General features: G+C 38.3%; 1 pseudogene; it reads left to right on the top strand.

Annotated features, from left to right (window-relative positions):
• The first annotated feature begins 14,475 nt into the window (after positions 1–14,475).
• On the top strand, positions 14,476–15,324 carry LOC129081077 (armadillo repeat-containing protein 1-like; annotated as a pseudogene).
• Positions 15,325–22,153: the final 6,829 nt, after the last annotated feature.

Raw genomic sequence — 22,153 nt, 5'->3', positions numbered from 1 at the left:
CTTGTTGGAATAAGTGAATCTTCTTACAGAGAATAATTTCCTCAAGTTGTGAACTTTAGGAGGTCTTTTGTGAGATTTTGCTGCAGCCCTAATTACTATTACAAAGAAGGTGCATCAGGATTTAGCTTCCTGGCCTTCACTGAAGGATTTGTTGAGGTAGCTTAGTGTTTTGATGAATTAAATGAAAGCTGGGATTCTATATAAATGCAAATTGTTACCTCCCCTACCCACAGAGTCCCTCTCAAGCATAGAAATGGGTAATAGTGGAGAAAAGTGAGGTGGAGTTAGAATTACTGCTGGCTGTGACCTCATCTGAATTTCATCTCTCAGAGATGGGGACACAGCTTATGCAAATGCCATCGTCACAGTCCAGCATTCACAAAATGTAATTACCTGAGGTGAAGGATCAGCCTTTGACATAGAGATGAGTGGCACAATAATAACAAAATAGGAAGACAAGGTACCAATGAGGAATCTTTTCGATTAGAAGGAAAAAATGTCACCAAAATTCTGATCTTCCTAGGGGCAAAGGAACACGTACTTAAGGAGTTTTACCATGTATCAAATTCTGACTCCATACATACCAGTCACTGATGTTTATTTTCCATACAAGAGAGTGTGGGTGAGGAAGGGAGGACTGTGAGCGTGACAGGAACATATGAGGGCTATCCACCCCAGAAATGTTGCCAGGCAAATAGGAAGGACCTGGGTTCGTAGTCATACATCCGCAGGCTGCCACTGATTGCTTGGGTGAACTTGGGCATAAAACCTAACCTCTGTGGCCACTGGATGTCAGTGGACATGAGGTTTGCCTCACAGGAAGGCAGAGGGAGCTCAAAAAGATGTATCTGTAAATTGTTTAGACAGTGCACATAACTGTTTAACTGATACTGGTTATACCTGATCATGACTTTATCCTATCTGGGACTTATAATTTCTGTGCTTTTGACCCTTTTCTCCCAGAACCTGCAGAGGGTGGCAGAACACTTTGGTCATCTGTCCCTCCTTCCTGCCTTGGTTTTTGGGAGAATTTCCCATTAGGTATAGAGGGCACAGAGCCACAGGCCCATGAGAATTTTGAGGGGCCCATGAAATTATTTTAATTTCTCTTAAAATCAGAAGAAATAACACATTTAATGAGTATGTAACAGTTTATCCAGTCTGTATTCTAGTAATTTTTATACCAGCACAGTTATCAAATATAATTTTTGATATTTTTTTAATGAAGGAAGAAGCCAGGAAGGCAAAGTAAGTGCCTTGAGACCACAAAAGTTATAATGTGCTCTCCAGGTTCTGGAACTCACTCCAGAAAGCCAGGGCTGGGTGAGCCTGGGATGCCTTTTGGCAAAGGTCAGAGGGGCAGAGCCACCTAAGTCCACAAGGGATTCAGGAGATATTCTTTACCAGCTATAGAAAAGCACAGACCTTTTTCTGGAGAAAAGCTTTGATGCCTAGATATGCAGAGTAAACAGCCCATTTGCCCAGTAACTGAACAGGTGGAATCTAAAGGGAGACCTGGTACTTAGAGCTTGGGCATGTGGCCAACTGTATCTGATTCAATGTAGGAGATGAACAGGGCCACGTGTGACCATTTTCCAAATAGCTGAAGTGTGTATCTTAAATCCTACATGGGTGCTTATTGATGCCAGCCATTTTTGAAGGAAGTCTCTTTATAATGTGGCACAATTACCTAGCCTTCTCAGTACATTTTAAACTTATCAGTGGAATACACACACACACAAATATACACACACTGTCAATAGTACTAAAAGATTAAGACAAACAACAGTGGTTCCTTGCTTCATATTTCTGCCTTTCCAGATGCTCATTCCCGCTCCTTGAAAGCAATCACCTTCAACCCTCCCAAAACCACTTCTATTTTTCTGGTATTTAACTCTGTATTTCTAATGAATATACACATACGGCAATTTCCTGACTTTTCAGTTTCAGATAGAGACTGTTGTCCTGTTTTGGTGGATGAAGATTTAGCTATGTATACTCCCCACCTTTTTTTCTCCTCCGTCCACTTGTCACAAGTGGGTGCAGGTAAATAGGTTCTTGGTGATCATGGACAAAAAATTGAACCAAACACACAGAGATCATAGCAGAAAGCAAGAGAAAGCAGATATATTAAGCCACACAGAACATGGGAGCAGGCCATTTCTGAGCAGAGCATAGCAGAGATGAGCAGAGCAGAGTCTAACAGCAGCAGCAGCCCTGAACTCAGGGGCTGGAGGGCTTTTATTCCTTTAGGGTGGGTCTCCCATGATTTCCTTGATTGGCTACTGGGAAAGGGCTCCCACGATGCTAATTTATTATAATGCTATTATAATGAAGCAGGGGTCAGGTAACATCTTCTGCACAGGTGCATTCCTGATTCACTAGGATTCAATGCTTTTCCAGATGCAGAAACTACCAGTCTTAGGACAGGGTCTCTGCCCTTTATCCATGTTCTTTATCTTAGCCCTGTGGCACCTCTGGAGTTTCCTCCTTCCTGACTATCTCCTGCCTCACACTGACTGCCAGTAGAGTTATAATTTGTTTTTTTATTACATCTATATTTAAAATTTTCATTATCAGCACTATAGAAATGTCCACTACAGAGCCAACAATTACTTTTTCTGTACAATATTTAGTTGTCTAGAACATACTATTTGCTTCATTTTTAATATTTGTTTAGTTATCATCCTAAAGAATCAAAATAATCTGTAGAAAATGATGAAAGGCAATTTATCTATTCCTTTCATTTCTCTGGATTCCTTTCTTGGAGCACTTATGCATCCTGCTGGACAATGGAGCGGTTTCATTCTCCCCAGGTGGCTCCAGTACCAGCCTCCTGGCATTTCCCCGCCCGGTCTCCTGTGTGCATTGCTAGTTTTCTGGATCCACTGTCTAGCCTTTTTTTCCTGTATTAACTCTTTCCCTTTTTTCCCATATTTACTCTTTTGATTGGTAGCTTCTTGAGAAAGCATATATCAGATAAATTTTTTTCAAATTATTGTGCATCTAAAAAGGTCTTAATTCTGCCTGCTTAATTGATAGATTGGCATCCTAGAATTTTATAGTGTTTCTCTATTGCATTTTAACTTCCAGTGTTGTTGAGAAGTCCAAAGTCATTCTGTTTTTATACTTGATTGTGGTTCTGGTATCAGCAGTATGTAGCTAGAAAAAGGGAGCGAAGGACACTAGACATTTAAACTGGAATCATAAGCCTGTTTGCTTGCTCAACCAAGAAGCTGCAGTTTCACACTTCAGGGCATTACAGCACTTCTCCCAGGGGAGTACCACTCTTCCCACCCCACTCCCTACCACCCTCTGGTACCAGATTGCTAGGTAAGAGCAGGGGAAGGTGGGCATAGGTGCAATAGAAGTAAAAATGATGCAGGGAAAGGTACTGGGCCATAAAGGCCCGTTAATCTAGTCTGGAGAAAATGGGATTGGTAAGAACATGGGCTCATCAGAAGCCCGCAGAAGCTTGGGAATTTCATTGGTCATTTCAAAAAGGCACCTTGTCGATCCCATACTCAAGCTAATATAATGCCAGGGGAACAAAGGAGCTCTCTCCCTTGCTCACTGGGCAATGCATTTGCTTTTGTGTTCATGTACTCTCTTGCCTTGGGAGCACACAACCACATGGGTCTAGCAGCTACCAGGCCTGTAGCAGATGGCATGGGCTCCAGAAGGACTAAACTCCACCACCAGAGCAGCCAGGTAAAGCAAAGCTACTCGGATGGGGACTGAGACCCCTTAACAGCCACCTGCAGACTCCAAAGGACTGTACTTAATATGAAACAGAAACTCTGGATGCTGGCTTTTGTCTTGGTCTTGATGAGGACACATTTGGATTTTTTCCATGGTGGGATGGAGGGAGACAGGGCACTGGAGAAACAGGGGGAAGATTTTCTGCACACGAATAAACCATGTAACAACACAGTCTTACATGCCTAGGTTCTTGAAATGCTTTTCTTGAGATCCCATGCAAGGACCTAATTTCCATCTACAATAGTTCTTTGTGGAAGCTTTTAAGGTGTTCTCTCTAGCACAGAAATTCTGAAATTTCATGCTGACATGCTGTGGGGTGAGCATCTTTTATTGATTGTGTTGGACATTGGGTGGGCTCCTTTCAACCTAGAGCTGTAGTACCTTAAGCCTTGTACTCTTTCCTTGAAGTTTTCTTCCCTCTGTTTTTTGAATCCTCTCTTTCTGGATCTCTTGTTAGTCAGATATTGTACCATCTGATATTGATCCTCTAATTTTCTTACCACCTCCCAGTTATCCATCTCTTTGTCTTATTGTGTTATGTTCTATGTCATATTACCTTTAACTTCCAAGTGTTCTGTATAAATACAAGTCTCTAAAATCTCCAAAATCTTTTATCATCTTCTAAGATTATGTTAAAGGGAGATCCAAGATGGCAGCATAGTAGCTGGCAGCTCTGTTCACTTGCTCCCAGACCCAGGCCTAACTTGGAGTCAAAACACAGAGCACAGAGTGAGTGAGAGTGTCTGTGAGTAAGTTTGAGTGTGTACATGGATAAGAACGTGAGGAGTGCACGGGAGTGGGCAAGAAACAGCCCACCTGCAGGGTGCTCAGAAGCTGGCAGCTGGGGCTTTCCAAGCGGAGCTGTCATGGCTGCTCAGCCAAGTACGTCTGGCTACACAGAGTTGGGGCAGCTGTAGATCAGCTCAGGAGCCATAAGCTACTGGGGCAGAGAGAGAAGGCCTGGGAGGTGTGAGCTCCAGAAACAGTGTGGCTGGAGCAGGCTTGCCCAAGGCTGAATTGAAGGTCTCTGGAGGGAGCAGGGTCAGCACTCCACCACCACCTTGTGTTGTTGTATACTTGTGGGGCTCTTCCCAAAGCCATCCAGGAAAGATCCAGAGAGAAACTTTACCTAAAATTGTTGGAGGCTCTGAAAGATGGTGGACATCCCTGATGACGATGAGAGACTGATTTTGGGGGAGGAGAAGTGCATGGAGAACAGACCCCTCAGGGACTGTTGCTCCAGCATGGGAACCTTATGGAACCTCTTTTAAAAGGGGAGCTGAAGCGAGACCTGAGACTCAGCAGGAACATGGGGCTAGCACATCTGTGCATGTGGGTGCACCAGTTCTGCTAATCAAAGACTCAAAGGGATAGAATACTCTGAAGAAACAATAGAATCTGAGCCAGCATGGCTGGCAAGCAGAGGGCTGTTCAGAGTGGAGAATTCAGGCTCAACACCCTGTGAAAGAGTGGCAGGTTCAGGACTGACAGGCAGGAGCTGAACGCCTGAGATTTGCTGCAGCCAGCCAATTCCTCTCACAGACAGGGGAGCTCAGGCCCATTTGTAGGATTACAGGCTCTTCAGATCAGTGACTCCAGGCTCAGGATTCTTCTGCTGGGTACATTTCCGTAGGGGAAAGAAGAAAAAAACTCTCAAAAAGTCCTTTGCCAGACACTCCAAGCTACACAGTTCCTTGGGCCTTGATCTACTAAACCCAGGAGAGCACAGAGCGTAGAGACAAGCACAACAAGGCACTATCTTCTCTCCTGCGTAGCTTTTTAACATTCATTTCTTATCCTTCAAGTTTGGGCCTAATAAGTCACCACGTTTTATATTATAATTTATTTCAAATCTCATATTTTGCTCTTCCTTTCTCTTATTCCATTTTACCTTCTTCCTTCCTCTTTTTATTTTTGTTTTGAATTCTGTTTTCTTTCTTGCTGTGATTTGTTTCTATTCTACACTCTTATTATTTCTTCCTACTCCATTCTCTCAAAACCATTTGTGATTGTCCTTAGTCACTTCACATTCTTTTTTCCATTCTTAAAAATACCCTTATTCTCTCTCCACCTTTATCAATCTTTGCTCATTGGTTGTGGATGAGGTAGTTATTGCATTTCTTCAGTCTTATTTGTAGATAGTCACTATTTTTATGTTTCAAATTTCAAGTTTTACTATTCCTCTTTCCTATTCCATTTTACCTTCCTTCTGCTCTTTTTTTTTTCATTTTAAATGTTAAGTTTTCCCTGTCTTAGCCTGTTTTTCATTTCTCACTCTTAGGATTGCTTCTCCCTCTATCCTCTGAAAATTACTTCCCTTTCCTCTAGACATCTATTAAGCTTTTATTTCTTTCTTTTTTCTCCCTTATTCCCATCCTACCTATATAAACCTTAGTTCATTCATTGTTGATATTGCTGTGGTGGATCTTTTTCTTCAGTTAGGTCCTTATTTTATATTATATATGCTCTATAATATTTATATTACGTATGCTATATTATAATATATCATATATTTATTATACAATATCAATATATATCATGCATAATATTAATATTATTTATTTATTTATAATAGTATTTATTAATATATTATTAATATAATATAATTATATATAATGTATATTTGTTGTTTTTCTCTCTCTATATATATACATGCACACACACACATATTTTTAAATTTTGGTTTAAACCTAATACTATATGCTTCCCTTCTCTTACTCCATTCTGCCTCCCCTCTTCCCTTTTTTATTTATGATATAAATTTAATTTCTTTCTCTCTTCATCTTGTCTCTATTCCCTACTCTTGTTATTGCTCCTCCCTCTACCTTGCAAAATCACTTCTCTTGTAGTCATCTCATATTCATTTTTCCTTTCTTATAATAGTCTTAATCTCTTCACACTTTTATTAATGTTGGCTCATTTGCTGTTGATAATGTGGTAGAAGGTGGGGGTTATTTTTGTGGGTATGGCTTTGTTTCCTGGCCTGTTTGGTTTTGTTCAGGTAGCACCTGTACAACAGTATATAAGATGTGGTGGGTGGAGTGATTCTCAGTCAACCATCCAGAGGGAAGGACCCACCAAAGAATGGCCCAATGACAACCAAAACAGTTACAACCAGAGAGCCCACATAAATGGAATAAAGGCCATCCTAAGAGCATCCAGCTCAGGAGATCAAGGAGACTACACCATTGAGTCCTACATGTCTCCTACCACAGAAGATCACACCAGGAAGATAGGGAGTCAAAGCAGATCAATCTAATATGCAGAAACAAACAAGAAGAGTCACCTAAAATGGGAATACAAAGAAACAACCCCCAATCAAAAGGTAAAGAAGAATCCCCAGAAAGACTGCTATACAAAATTGAGGTAAGCAAACTATCAAACATCAAGTTCAAAATAATGGTTATAAGGATGCTCAAGGAGCTCAGTCAGAACTACAAAGAACTCTAGGAAGGCTGCAAGAAACTTACTGCAAATAATATCAGCATGAAAAATGACATAGAACTTATCAGTAAGAACCAGGAGGAAAATAAAAATACATATCTGAAATGAAGAACACAGTAGAAGGAATCAAAAGCAGGTCAGATGAAGCAGAGGACTGAATCCGTGAGCTGGAGGAAAGGTAGAAAAAAAAGAATCCCAGACAGAGCAACTAAAAGAAACAAGACTCAAAAAGAATGAACAAGGGTTAAGAGAGCTGCAGGATAACATGAAACATAATAATATCCACATAGTAGGGATATCAGAAGAAGAAGAGGAGCAGGGGATAGAAAACCTGTTTGAAAAAGTAATAATGGGAAATTTCCCTAACTTTAGGAGAGAAAAAGTCACACAAGTCCATGAGGCACAGAGGGTCACATTCAAGAGGAACCCAATGAGGCCCACTCCAAGACACATCATAATTAAAATGGCAAATATCAAAGACAAAGAGAAAATCTTAAAGGCAGCAAGGGAGAAACAGGTAGCAACATACAAGGGAGCCCCAATACAGCTAGCAGCTGACTTCTCAACAGAAACACTACAAGCCAGAAGAGAATGGCAAGAAATATTTCATGTAATGAAAAGCAATGGCCTGCAACCATGACTACTTTTCGCAGCAAGATTCTCATTTAAAATGAAAAGAGAAATAAGGAGTTTCCCAGACAAAAGAAGGTTGAAAGAGTACATCTCCACCAAGCCAGCATTTCAAGAGAGACTGAAGGTACTGCTTTAAGAAGATGAGGAGGGCTGGCTGGTGTGGATCAGTAGACTGAGTGCCAGCTGACCAAAGGGCAGCCTGGTTGAGTCCCAGTGAGGGCACATGCCTGGGCTGCAGGTCAGGTCTCCAGTATGGGGCATGTGAGAGGCAACCACACATTGATGTTTGTCTCTCTCTCTTTTTCCCTCCCTTCCCCTCTGTCTAAAAATAAATAAATAAGTATTCTTTTTAAGTATAATTTATTGATTATGCTATTACAGTTGTTCCATTTTTTCTCTCCTTTATCCCCCTCTACCCTGCATCACCCCTCCCACCAGCAATATAACACCCCCTTAGTTCATGTCCATGGGTCTTACATATAAGTTCTTTGGCTTTTCCATTTCCTACTCTATTCTTAACATCCCCTTGCCTTTTTTTGTACCTACCAATTATGCTTCTTACTCCCTGTACCTTTTCTCCCTTTCTCCTCCCTCTTCCTCCACACTAATAGCCTCCATATGATCTCCATTTCTGTGATTCTGCTCCTGTTCTAGTTGTTTTCTTAGTTTATTTTTGTTTTTGTTTTTTAGGTTCAGTTGTTGATAGTTGTGAGTTTATTGTCATTTTGTTGTTCATAGTTTTGATCTTCTTCTTTTTCTTAGATAAGCCCCTTTAACATTTCATGTAATATGGGCTTGGTGATGATGAACTCCTTTGACTTGACCATGTCTGAGAAGCACTTTCTCGGCTCTTCCATTCTAAATGATAGCTTTGCTGGATAGAGTAGTCTTGGATGTAGGTGCTTGTCTCTCATGATTTTGAATAATTCTTGCCAGCCCCTTCTGGCCTGCAAGGTTTCTTTTGAGAAATCAGCTGATGGTCTTATGGGAATTCCTTTGTAGGTAACTGTCTCCTTTTCTCCTGCTGCTTTTAAAATTTTCTCCTTATCTTTAATCTTGGATAATGTAATTAGGATGTGCCTTGGTGTGTGCCTCTTTGGGTCCTACTTCTTTGGGACTCTCTGAGATTCCTGGACTTCCTGGAAGTCTATTTCCTTTGCCAGATTGGAGAAGTTTTCCTTCATTATTTGTTTAAATACATGTTCAATGTCTTGTTCTTCCTCTTCCCCTTCTGGCACCCCTATGATTCAAATGGTGGAATATTTAAAGTTGTCCCAGAGGTTCCTAAGCCTCTCCTCATTTTTTTGAATTCTTATTATATTCCAGTTGAATGTTTATTTCTTTCTTCTGTTCCAAATCTTTTATTTGAGTCCTGATTTCCTTCTCTTCACTGCTGGTTCCCTGTATGTTTTTCCTTATTTCATTTTGCATACCATCCACTCCTTTCTCTAATTCGTGTCTATACTCAACCATTTCTGTGACCATCCTTATTACCAGTGTTTTGAACTATGTATTTGATAGGCTGGCAATCTCTTCATTGCTTAGTTCTTTTTGGAGCTTTGATTCGTTCTTTCATTTGAGTCATATTTCTTTGTCTAAGCACTCCTGTTACATTGGAAAGGGTGGAGGCTTAGGTATTCACCAGGGTGGGGTAACCCAGGTTGCCTCATTGTGATGCTGTATGTTGGGAAGGTGCCCAAGAGGGAACAATGCCACTTGCTTGGCTTCTGGCCAGCTTTCAGTCACTCACCCACTACCCACAAGCAAATTGGGCCCTTCTGGTGCTAATTCTTGGGTGGGTGGTTTTGTGAATGTTCTGGGATCCTGCAGGTCTCTCCAACAAACTCTCCTGTGAGTCTGGGAGTTCCTCCTGCTACTGCAACCCACACAGGTTTTTGCAGCCAGAGGTTCTGAGGCTTTCTCTTCCTGCACTGGAACCCTGTGTTGCGCAGTCTGTCTCGCACCCTAGCTGTTTTTCCTGGTTTGTCCGCATGGCAATGTGGGACCAACCCATCCTCTAGTCACTGCCTTGCATGTGTCCTTTCCACCCCAGCTACCCATCTCCACCCCTCCTACTGGTCTGGATGAATGTTTTTTCTTTAGCTCATTGGTTGTCAGACTTCCATACAGTTTGATTTTCTGTCAATCTGGTTATATCTTTGCTTCTAAATTTGTTGTTGTCCTTCTCTTGGTTGTACAAGGAGGCAAAGTGTATCTACCCATGCCTCCATAATGCCTAGAGCCATTCCTCAGATATTTTTTGACATCTAGTATACCAGACACTGTGCCCATAAGATGAACAAGTCAATTTCTTTTTTTCAGGAGCTTCAAATCAGCTTATGGCAGGGCACATCATTGAAAGCTCTCTCAAGGGACAGAGTTTATTCTAACCCTGGACTTGCTACTAACTTGGGTGAGTGACCTCTGCTTCTTGGACCTTAAGTACTTCATCTGCTGTCGGGAAGCTGACTAGCTAATCTGGCTTTCTGGCTTAATATTTCTGTGTCAGGAAGGTGTGCAGTGGGACCCACTGGACAGTGTGAGGAAAAACATTGCACAGTTTGGGAAACAAGGGGAGATGAGAAAAAATGTGTGGTTTCACTTTTTTTGTATTTTTTTCACCATTAGAAACTTTCATCTTTTCTCAACAGTACTGGGGAGTTGCTATACAGGCAGTTTTCCATTCAACCTGTCTCTCTTTGCCAACAGATATGGGACTCAAACAGTAGATAAACTGACAGCTTTAGGCACTGACTGGCAGCACACTGTCCAAGGATCATTGAGAGTTCAGCCAGTAGATCCTAGGCAGAGGCAAACTTGAGTCTGCATATGAGTACTGTGCTCGTGGTGGATTTCTGCCCCATCCTGAGGTGGGAATTGCATTCTTAGCAACTGGGCCAAGAAAGAAAACAGCTTCTTTACAACAGCAGTTTAATTCCTCTCATTTACTGCTCTTCTCAAATTCCATTTTCTTACAGGAGGCACAAAGAAGATGGTTCTCCTCGAATTGTAACCATTAGCCTCTTTTTTGTACTCTGAGCCCCTCCAAATACACACACACACCACTGCACAATACACACATATTAACACTATACACACATACTTTACACATATATGCTACACATACATACTATGCAGAAACATTACATACATATACACATACCATACAAATTGACCATACACATACACACTCCCCATACCACACACATACCCCTTTCTTTAACCAACATTATAACAAAATAATATGTTTTCTGCATTTGTTTGTTCATTCAATAATTATTTAATAAGACCCTACTAAGTACCAGGCATGTTCTAGATTCCAGGGTTTTAGTGGTAAACAAAAGAAAACAAGGTCTGTCTTCAGAGAGCTTACTTTCTGTAAGCAGAAAGACCATGAATGTACAAACAATAAATATTAACTGTATAATAAGATAGTCTGATTGTGAGAAATGCTATGAAGTGAAATAAAACAAGGTCAGGTGAGGGTAAGCTAGATGAGGTAATCAAGGAAGGCCCTTCACCCCCTCAGCTGATCTGTGAACAGAGTTTCTTATGGACGAATTTTTCCAATTTCCAAACCTTACCTCTTTAAAAGCAAAAAAAGTTTATTCTAACTCGTTTTGACTGAAATTACTTTAAATGCATTGCATACCTATAGTGTATAACACAGGCACCCAGCATAACTGATCTTTTCTTAAAGATTTTCTTAAAGATTCAGGGTTATTCACGGGAACACCTGGTAGTGCCATGGGATAGAATATAGGCCAGCAGTTCTATCAGTGCAACCCTGGACCAGCAGATTCAGCACTCCCCAGGACTTGTAAAAAGTGCACATTTTCAGGCCCACCCAAGATTCACTGAATCTGAAACTGTTGTGGGGCAGGACTCAACAATCTGTTTTGTCACACTTCCTCCAGGTAAGTCCACTCAAGTGTGAGAAAGGGCTGATGACAATAGGTTGGCTTTGGGGCCACGGTATGGGCAGCATTTTTGTCCCATCCCCAAGGATTTCTTCTCTCTTTGCAGGAGTTCCTGCCACTTTTCTGTAAGGTATGTCTCTCCAAGGGTTGTCAGTGTGTATTCCTCATGGATGTCAGCAGATTTTCTCTAATTTGTATCTCCTTCCAATTTGCTGCTTCTAATATCCTTTGTACTGAGAAACCAGATCACTAGCCATAACTTCATTATGCAGAAAGTAGGAATAAATTCCAGGGCTGCTAGGCATTTGGCATTGTGGAAAGCACACACTCTCTGGAGTCAGACAGACCGAGGCTGCAGTTCAGAATCCCATCCATACAGCAGCTCTGCCAGCTGATGTGTATGTCTATTCCTATTTTGCATTCTGGAAATGAGGAAACAACCACAGGATAGTTTTGGAGACTGACTGGACCCACTGTGATGGACCTGAACTAAAATGCCACTGCCCACCCAATCTCTACAAACTCCCACTCTGACTGGTGGACCACAGTGATGTTTTGGAAGTTTTAGAATTAATGCCAGTTCAGTTAGTGTCCAGTAACCTCTGAAAAGTCTGTTATTGTTTTCTGAGTGCACAGTCACCCTGATAAAGGCCAAAGGTATCTTTGGGGAGGGCTAGGATAAAGAATAACAGTATACATTTTTAGCAGTTTAGCAGTAGTAGTGTGAACTTGGCAGAGTTAAGACAGAATTGCCTGGCACCAGAGAGATGAACAGTGCTGGGAGATATGGGGAAGAATTAACCTATGTGACATTGTTGCACAAATCATTGCCTTTCAGAAAATTTTCTCAATCTTTATGCTTTTTAAAACAGCTTTAAAAATATTTTTGAGAAATAGTCATATACCATTCAATACACCCATTTTAAAGTCCATAATTTAATGACTTTTAGTATATTGAAAAAATTGTGCAACCATTACCACAATTTTAAAATAATTTTTTACTTTAAAAATATCTCTTCACACACCATAGTCACCTTTCTTCACCTCCAACCTCATTTTCCCCTTCCCTAGACAGCCACTTATCTATTGTCTGTCTCTATAAATTGCCTATTCTGGACATTTCAGATAAATGGAATAATATAATATATGATTTATTTTGTGACTAGTTTCTTTCACTTAATGTTTTTGGATTTCATCCATGTTGAATAGCATATATTAATACTTCATTTCTTTATATTGCCAAATAATAATCCATTGCAAGAATATATCATATTTTATTTATATATTATTTGTTGCTCATTAAAATATTTTTAATTTTTAAATTACAATTGACATTCAATATTATATTAGTGTTGGGTGTACAACATAGTGGTTAGACATTTATATAAGTTATGAAATGATTCCTCCTCTCCCCAATAAGTCTACTACTCACCTGGCACCAGACATAGTTATCACAATATTATTGACTATTTCCCCTATGCTGTACTTTACATTTCCATGGCTGTTTTGTAACAGCCAATTTATAGTTCTTAATTCCTTCATTTTCTCATCCAGATCCCCAACTCACTCTTATCTGGCAACCAATTAGTTTTTTCTCTGTCCCTATAAGTCTGTTTCTGTTTTGTTTGTTTGTTTATTTTGTCCTTTAGATTCTACATATAACTGAAATCATATGGTATTTGTCTTTCTCTTTCTGACTTATTTCACTTAGCATAATATCCTCTAGGTCCATCCATGTTGTGGCAAATGGTAATATTTCATTCCTTTTTATGGTCAAGTAACTTTCCAATGTATGTATGTACCATATCTTCTTTATTCAGTTGTCCATTGATGGACTCTTAGGTTGCTTCCATGTCTTGGCTATTGTAAATAATTCTGCAGTGAACATAGGAGTGCGTATTTCTTTTTTTTTCTTTTTCTTTTTTTAAATTTATTTTTTAAATTTATTTACTTTTTTTTAAAATTAATTTATTTACTTTTTTTTTTCTTTTCAAATTAGTGAATTGGATTTCTTTGGATATATACCCAGGGTGGAATTGCTAGGTCACAGGCGGTTCCATTTTTAATTTTTTGAGGAACATCCATACTGTCTTCCATAGTGGCTGCACCAGTCTGCAATCTCACCTACAGTGCACGAGGGTTTTCTTTCCTCAACATCCTTGCCAACACTTGTTTGTTGATTTTTTAATGATGGCCCTTCGACAGATGTGAGGTGATATCTCATTGTGATTTTAATTTGCATTTCTCTGATGACTAATGACATTGAGCATCTTTTCCTATTTCTATAGGCCATCTGTATGTTCTTTTTGAAGAAATACCTATTTAGGTCCTTTGTTCATTTAATTAGATTGTTTGGGGGTGGGTGGGTGTTAAATTGTATGAGTTTTTTATAAATTTTTGGATATTAACCCCTTATTAGATATATCATTGATGAATATCTTCTTACAATTGGTAGGTTGTCTTTTTGTTTTGTTGATGGTTTCCTTTGCTGTGCCAAAACTTTTTAGTTTGAGTCTGGGGCCTTAGCCCTTTTGTTCTTGGAGTAAGTCTAGTGGTTTGCTGTCCTCCAGGCCTCCTCTGCGAACGCAGGATCCTGCTCCATGGCTCTGGGTCCTTCTACCTCATCTGTTGGTGTGGCCCTGATGGTGCGGCAGGCCCTGGACTCCTAAAGCACTGGAGTGAATTTAAAATTCTGTTCATGTGTGTGGCAGAGAAAATGAATTCTTCCTCCTCCACCATGAATGAAGAGCCCAATGCTCTATCGGTAATTAACCAGCTGGAGGACCTAGCTGCAGATCCATTAAATAGAAGAGCCATTGTCCAGGATCTGAGATGTCTGTTTGGCCTTAGTTTATTTATGGATCATCCAAACCCCTCAGTTGTCCACTTGGCTTTCCTTGCTCTTCCATACTTGGCCAAATGTCGTGCTAACAGAGAAAAGATGAGGGGAGAACTTGGTATGATGTTAAGTTTGCAAAACATTATACAGAAGACTACAACTCCAGGAGAAACAAAACTTCTGGCCTCTGAAATCTATGACATTCTTCAATCTTCCAATATGGCAGATAGTGACAGTTTCAATGAAATGAATTCACACAGAAGGAAAGTTCAGGTTTTTTCTGGGAACTACAAACAAACGTGCTAAAACAGTGGTTTTGCATATAGATGGTCTTGATTGTATGTGTCGGAAAAATCTACATGAAGAGGCTTTGTTAAAAATTAAAGGCATAATTAGCTTTACTTTTCAAGTGGCTGTTAAAGACGTGTGGTGCAAGGCCATTCATATTTGAAAGCAGAGGCTTTGGTATCAGTGATAGCATCAACCAAAGTTATGAAGGCTCAGCAAGTTGTGAAAAGTAAAAGTGGAGAAGAGATGCTGGTCCCATTCCAGGATATGGCTGTGGAAGTAGAACATAACATAGAACTGCCCAGCTACCTGCCTGAGGATGAGAGCTCCACAAAGCAGCAGGGCAAAGCAGTGTCTCCAGTCGGCTTCCACCCAGAGGGTGGGGCTAGCTGGCTTGTCACAGTGGCAAACTTTTTATCCAGATCGTTTTACTGGTGATTTCACTTTGGGGTGCAAGGACTGTGTAAATGAACAAGGGGCCAGTTTTCCATTGTTGTGATGAACTGTCAAGTGCAATTTGCAATAAGTTATCATGAAAAGTTTTTAGATTACATGACTACGTATGCTGCATTTTACATTTTATGTGGACATTTTACCCTGCTAAGTGGTAAAAAGGACAGAGGCTACAGATGGAGTTACTTTGTTTATGAAGGTATTTTGGTTTCATTTTCCTTTGTTTAATTGCCTTACTTTTAAAAAACATGGATCCACAATTAAACCAAACATATATACGTACAGCTTCACATTTTATTTTACATGAAGCACTTGAGGACAACTGATTTTCTCCTGAAGCCTCAGGACCTATCTGAAGAGAAGTTCTTTTTTTCTTTTTTTGAGCTAAAGTTGTACATGAATTACTGAACATTTTTCTCCGCTTTTCTTTATGAAAGATACTTGCTTTGGTGCTCTTTACCAAGAGTTGAAAACATTTCTAATTATCCCTCTTTTGTGCCTTTTTAAAATTTTGCCAGCCACGTATATTGAAAGGTCATTAATAATGGCATTTTGTGAATTAAAATATATTCATCTGAATGTAGCTGTCCCCTAAATTACAATTCTCCAAAATCTTTGCAGTGTTACTTGTTGTCATATTAATAAGATTAACACAGAATCATTTGAGAAGAGGGAAACGTGTATTTCAGCAAATTGCTAATGAGACTGAATGTGACCAAAATGTAGTTTGACCGCTGTTCTGTTTGGTTTATGTGAGCTCCTGATACCTATACATCTACCATACAATGGAAGCAGCTGTCTGTAGGCCTTATTTTGTGATTATACACTATCTTCTGCTAGAAAAGAAAATAATAAAGAACTGACAAACTTGAAAAAAACCCATTATAGGGATGCCTATAATGTTGTAGTGCCATTTGGTAGAGTCAAGCCTTAACTCATAGATTGCTTGGCAGGTGCCTATTCAGTAGATGTTTCTTGTATTGTCTTTGCGAATATATTATGAACTTGCAGTTTTATTGAATGAAAAAAGATTCAAATTAATGCTTATAAAGAAATAAAGCCCACATTGGTCTACTTAATTTTGTTTCTTATATCTAGCTAGAAAAAAAGAACTTCAGTGAAAGTTAAGATAAATTTAAATACATATATACGGAGAGAGTAAATAAGTGCTAATTTCATATATGTAATTCTTTATTGCATTGCTGAAATATTTGTCAACTACAATTTTCCTTTTGGAAATCCAACTAAATCCAAATACATTTTATGCCTATGTGATTAAAAACTAATAGGAAGAAATTGAAATTCTTTTTCATCTACATGTAAAACTGCTATTTTACTACTTGGAGAATGTGAAGTGGAAATTATATTCTGGAGAGTATTCTTGCATTTTCATCTTTTCTCTTTCAGAGAAAATTAAAAGCATCCAGTGTTACTGGGGAAAAATATTATAAAATGCTTCACCAACAAGAATCTTGAGTTCATGAACATTGTGAACTTCTGAAGGGAGACATATTGAGGGTGTTGAGAATGATTTTTTTTTTTTCACGTGTCTGGTCTCTGATTCAGGTGACACACACAAATGAAAATATAAGTTTTCAGGGCATGTATTGCTTTAAATGAATAGTACAACTTGCTGCCAGAATCAGACATGTTGAAAAAAGAAAACAAAACCATTTTCTTTTGATAGCCATTTAAACAAAGTTTACTGTTCTTAAAATACAGCTTCATTTTGATACAGCCCCATTTTGATACAGTCCCATTTGTTTATTTTTTCCTTTGCTTACTTTGTCCAAGGAGGTATGTCAAAAAAAATATTACTAAGAGCAACATCAGCGAATTTATTGTGTATATTTTATTCTAGAAGTTTTATGGTTTCAGGTCTTACATTTAGGTCTTTAATCAATTTTTAGTTTTTTCTTGTATATGGTGTAAGAGAGTAATTTAGTTTGATATTCTGGAATGTGTTTGTCCAGTTTTCTCACCACCATTTATTGAAGAGGTTGTCTTTACCCCATTGTATGTTACCCCTTTGTCATACATTAACTGACCACATAGAGTGGATTTATTTCTAGGCTTTCTCTTCTGTTTTATTGATCTATGTGTCTGTTTTAATGACAGTATCATGCCATATTGATTGCAATAGCCTTATAGTATGGTTTGATATCAGGTAGCATAATAACTCCAACTTTGTCCTTTTTCAGATTGCTACCTCTTCAGGGTCTTTTGTGATTCCACAGATATTTTTGGGTTATTTGTTCTAGTTTTATGAAAAATGTCATTGACATTTTGATAAGGATTGCATTAAATCTATAATTGTTTTGGATAGTATGGATATTTTAATGAGGTTCCTTCTTCTATCCATGATCACAGTGTATGCTTCTATTTATTTGTTCTTTCCTCAATGGCATATAATTTTTTGAGTACAGGTCTTTTACCTACTTCATTACATTTATTCCTAGGTATTTTAGTTTTTGATATTTTTGGAAATGGAGTTGTTTTCAAAATTTCTATTTTGGATAGTTTGTTATCAGTGTATAAAAATGTAACCAATTTCTGAATATTAATGTTTTATCCTGCTAGCTTAATCACTTTATCTATCAGTTCTAATATTATTTTTGGTGGTATCTTTAGACTTCTCTATAAACAGTATCATGTCATATGCAAATACTGACAGTTTTACCTCCTTTTCAATTCAGATGCTTTTTATTTCTTCTTGTCTGAATGCTGTGGTTAAGACTTCCATACTATGTTGAATAAATGTAGTGAAAGTAGACATCCTTGTCTTGTTCCTAATCTTAAGGAAAACACTTTTTGTTTCTCGCTAGTGAATATGATGTTAGCATTGGGTTTGTCATATATGGCCTGCAGTATGTTGAGATATATTTCCTCTGTTTCCACCCTGTTGAGAGGTTTTGTCATAAGTGGATGTTGGATGTTGTAAAATGCTTTTTTTTTTGCATCTCTTGATATCATATAATTTTTATTCTAACTTTTGTTTATGTAGTATATCACATAAATTGATTTGCAGATTTGAACAAAACTTGCATCCAGAAAACACATCCCACTTGATCATGCATTGTTTATCATCTTTTTAATGCATTGTTGAATTCAGTTGTTAATATTTTGTTTAGGATTTTTGCATCTGTGTTCATTAGGGGTCTTGGCCTATAGTTTTCTTTTTTTGTAATCTTTTCTTTTTTTATTGTTCACATATATTTGTCTCTGTTTTCCTGCCACCACTTTCCTCTGCCCCACCTAATTCCACCTCCCACCCTCAATCCTTCCCTACTTTGGCTTTGTCCATAGGTCCTTTACACACATTCCTTGATTTGACTTTTCCCCTTCTTTTCCCCATCACTCCCTCCCTCTTTCCCTCTGGTTACTGTCAGTTTGTTTTTTCTTTCATGTTGCTGGTTTTTCTTGCTTCTTTGTTTTGTTGATTAGGTTCCACTTATAGGTGAGATCATATGGTATTTGTCTTTCACTGCCTGGTTTATTTTACTCAGCATAATACTCTCCAGTTCCATCCATGCTGTCGTGAAGGGTAGTAGCTCTTTCTGCTGCGTACTATTCCATCATGCAAATGTACCATAGTTTTTTTGATCCACTTATTTATTGATGGGCATTTAGGTTGCTTCCAGCACTTGGTTATTGTAAATTGTGCCTCTATGACCATTAGTGTATATAGATTCCTTTTAATTGGTGTTTCAGGATTCCTAGGGTATAATCCCAGCAGTGGAATTGTTGGACCAAAGGGAAGTTCCATTTTTAGCTTTTTGAGGAAATTTTGTAAACTTTCTTGGTTTTGGAATCATGGTAAAATGAGCTTGGGAACCTTTTCTCCCCTTCAAGTCATTAGAATAGTTTGAGAATAGGTGTTAACTCTTCTTTGAATGTTTGGTAAAATTCACCTGTGAAGCCATCTGGTCCAGGACTTTTTGGGAAGGGAGAGTTTTTTGTTTTTCTTTTTTTACTGATTTGATTTATTAGTAATAATTGGTCTATTCAGCTTTTCTGTTTCTTCTTGACTCAGTATTTGGAAATTGTACCTTTCTAGGAATTTATCCATTTCTTCCAAATTGTCTAATCTGTTGGTACATCCTAGGCCTATATTCCTATGAATTTCCCTCTTAGAACTACTTTGGTTGTGTCCCATAGATTTTTTGGGTCACTATTTTTTTATTTTTATCTGTCTCAAGGTGTCTTTTGATTTCTTTGTTAATCCATTCATTATTTAGTAGCATGTTATATAACCTTCATGTGTTTGATGCTTTTTTCAGTTTTCTTCTTGTTATTGATTTCTAGTTCCATACCATTGAGATCAGAGAAGATGCTTGATTTTATTTATTTTTTATTTTTTAATTTATAAATCATGTTTACTCTATTACAGTTGTCTCAACTTTTAGTCCTTTACCCCCGTCTCACACCCACCCCCGACTCCCATAGTCAATTCCCACTCTGTTGTCCATGTCCACAGGTCATTCATACATGTTCTTTGTCTAGTTCCCTCTTCTTCTTTCCACCATTGTCCTCTTCCCTCATCCCCTCTGGTCACTTTCAGTCTGCTCCATATTTCCATGCCTGTGGTTTATTTTGTTTGTTAGTTTATCTTGTTGAATAGAGTCCACTTACAGGTGAGATCATAGAGTATTTGTCTTTCATCAACTTTCTTATTTAACTTAGTTTAATAGTCTCCAGTTCCATCCATGTTGTCGCAAAAGGTAGGAGTTCCATCTCTCTCTCTCTCTGTCTTTCTTTCTTAAATGCAGATTGATTTTATTTATTTTTTTAGATGTCAAAGTTAACTATAAAATATTTTAAAAATTTAAAACCATTATAAAGTCTCAGCAATTAAACCAACATGACACTAGCACAGAAATAATCAAGTAGATCAGTGAAATATAATGAGCATTCTAGAGACAAACGTATGTATCTGTCTAACATTATAATATATGATTAAGTTGATATTTCAGATCAATGGGTAAAATAAGGCTTATTCAACATATAAGGTCATTGGACCACTATTACTTGAAATAAAACAAAGATAGAGCCCTATTTCCCACATGATACAAGAAATATTCGGGTGAGTTAAAAATCAATATGTAGAATCTAAGGAGTTTTAGAAGAAAATAGAACTAATATTTTTCATGACCTGAAGTAAAATATTTAAACCCTGAAGTTATAAAGTAAATATTGACAATATGACTATATTAAACATTTAACTATATAGTAATATACATATAAAAAAATTAAAGGACAAGGAATAGAATAGAAAAGTATTTGCAACACATTTAAAAAGGGTTAATGGATTTTTTTTTGTTTTTTTTTAAGGGAAAAAAGTTCTACAAACCTTTAATCGAGAAATGGATAAAGAATACCAAAAAGTCATGTAACGCTTTTAAAAAAAAAATAGAAATAGGCAAGAAACATACAAAAACAGGTTTAGTTTCAACAAATAGGAAAGGAACAATTAAAATAACATCATTGTCACAATCAGATTAATGAGTATTAAAAATATTGGTAATATCAAGTATTGGCAACTCTGAAAGGAACTGGATATTCATAGATACATTTTCTTCATCTTAAAGCAGTTCCTTTAGCATATTTTGCAGAGCTGGTTTGGTGGAGGTGTAGTCTTTTAGCCTTCTTTTTGTCTGGGAAACTCCTTATTTCAACTTCCATTTTAAATGAGAGCCTTGCTGGGTAGAGTAGTCTTGGCTGCAGGCTTTCACTTTTCATGACTTGGGCTATTTCTTGCCATTCCTTTCTGGCTTGCAGTGTTTCTGTTGAGAGGTCAGCTGCTAGCCATATTGGGGCTCCCTTATATGTTACTACCTCTTTCTCCCTTGCTTGCTTCTCTGTTTGTCTTTGATATTTGCCATTTTAATGACAATGTGTCTTGGAGTGGGTCCTATTGGGTTCCTCTCAAATGGGACCCTATGTGCTTCCTGGACTTGTGTGACTTTTTCTTTCCTTCAATTAGGGAAGTTTTCCATCATGACTTTTTCAAACAGGTTCTCTGTTCCTTCCTCATCCTTTTTTCCTTCTGGTATCCCTATTATATGGATATGATTATGTTTCAGGTTGTCCTGCATTTCCCTAAATGCCTCATCATTCTTTTTAACTCTTTTTTCATTTTCTTGCTCTTTCCTGGGAGCTTTTTTCTACCTTATCCTCCAGCTCACTGTTCAGTCCTCAGCATCATCAAGCCTGCTTTTGATTCCTTCTACTGTGTTCTTCATTTCAGAAATTGTATTCTTCATTTCCTCATGGCTATTATTGATAGTTTCTATGTTGTTTTTCATGCTGATATAGTTTGCAGTAAGTTCCTCATAGTTTCCCAGTTCTTTGTAATTCTCTCTGAGCTCACTGAGCTTATTGAGCTTCCTTAGAACCGTTGTTCGGAACTCAATATCTGGTAGTTTACTTGCCTCTATTTCATTTTGTTCTCTTTCTGGGGATTGCCCCTTTCCCTTCAAGTGGGGCGTGTTTCTTTGCCTTCCCATTATTTGTGATATTCTTCTCTTTTGCTTCTGATTCTTAAGTTGATCTGTCTTGATCTCCTGACTTTGTGGTGTGAACTTCTGTGGTCGGAGACCACTGTTTTTACTTTCTGGATCTGCCTCTGATGATGTCAGATGTTGACCCTGTCTGACTTTAGGCAGTCTTTTCGAGATTTCCAGGAATCTACTGTTTGTGGCTGTCTCCTTCAGCTGTTAGTCTATTCACTCTGCACTCAGCAGGCTGCCTAATACAGCTCAGGGCAGGGTGGAGTCCCTCCTGGGGGCGGGGTTATTGGGTCCACTCACACTGC

This window comes from Pteronotus mesoamericanus, unplaced genomic scaffold (assembly GCF_021234165.1).
Source record: "Pteronotus mesoamericanus isolate MK-2021 breed Mesoamerican mustached bat unplaced genomic scaffold, CSHL_Meso_final contig_94, whole genome shotgun sequence".
Lineage (NCBI taxonomy): Eukaryota > Metazoa > Chordata > Mammalia > Chiroptera > Mormoopidae > Pteronotus > Pteronotus mesoamericanus.
The sequence above is the reverse complement of the archived record's forward strand: the minus strand, read 5'-3'. Positions and strand labels throughout refer to the sequence as shown.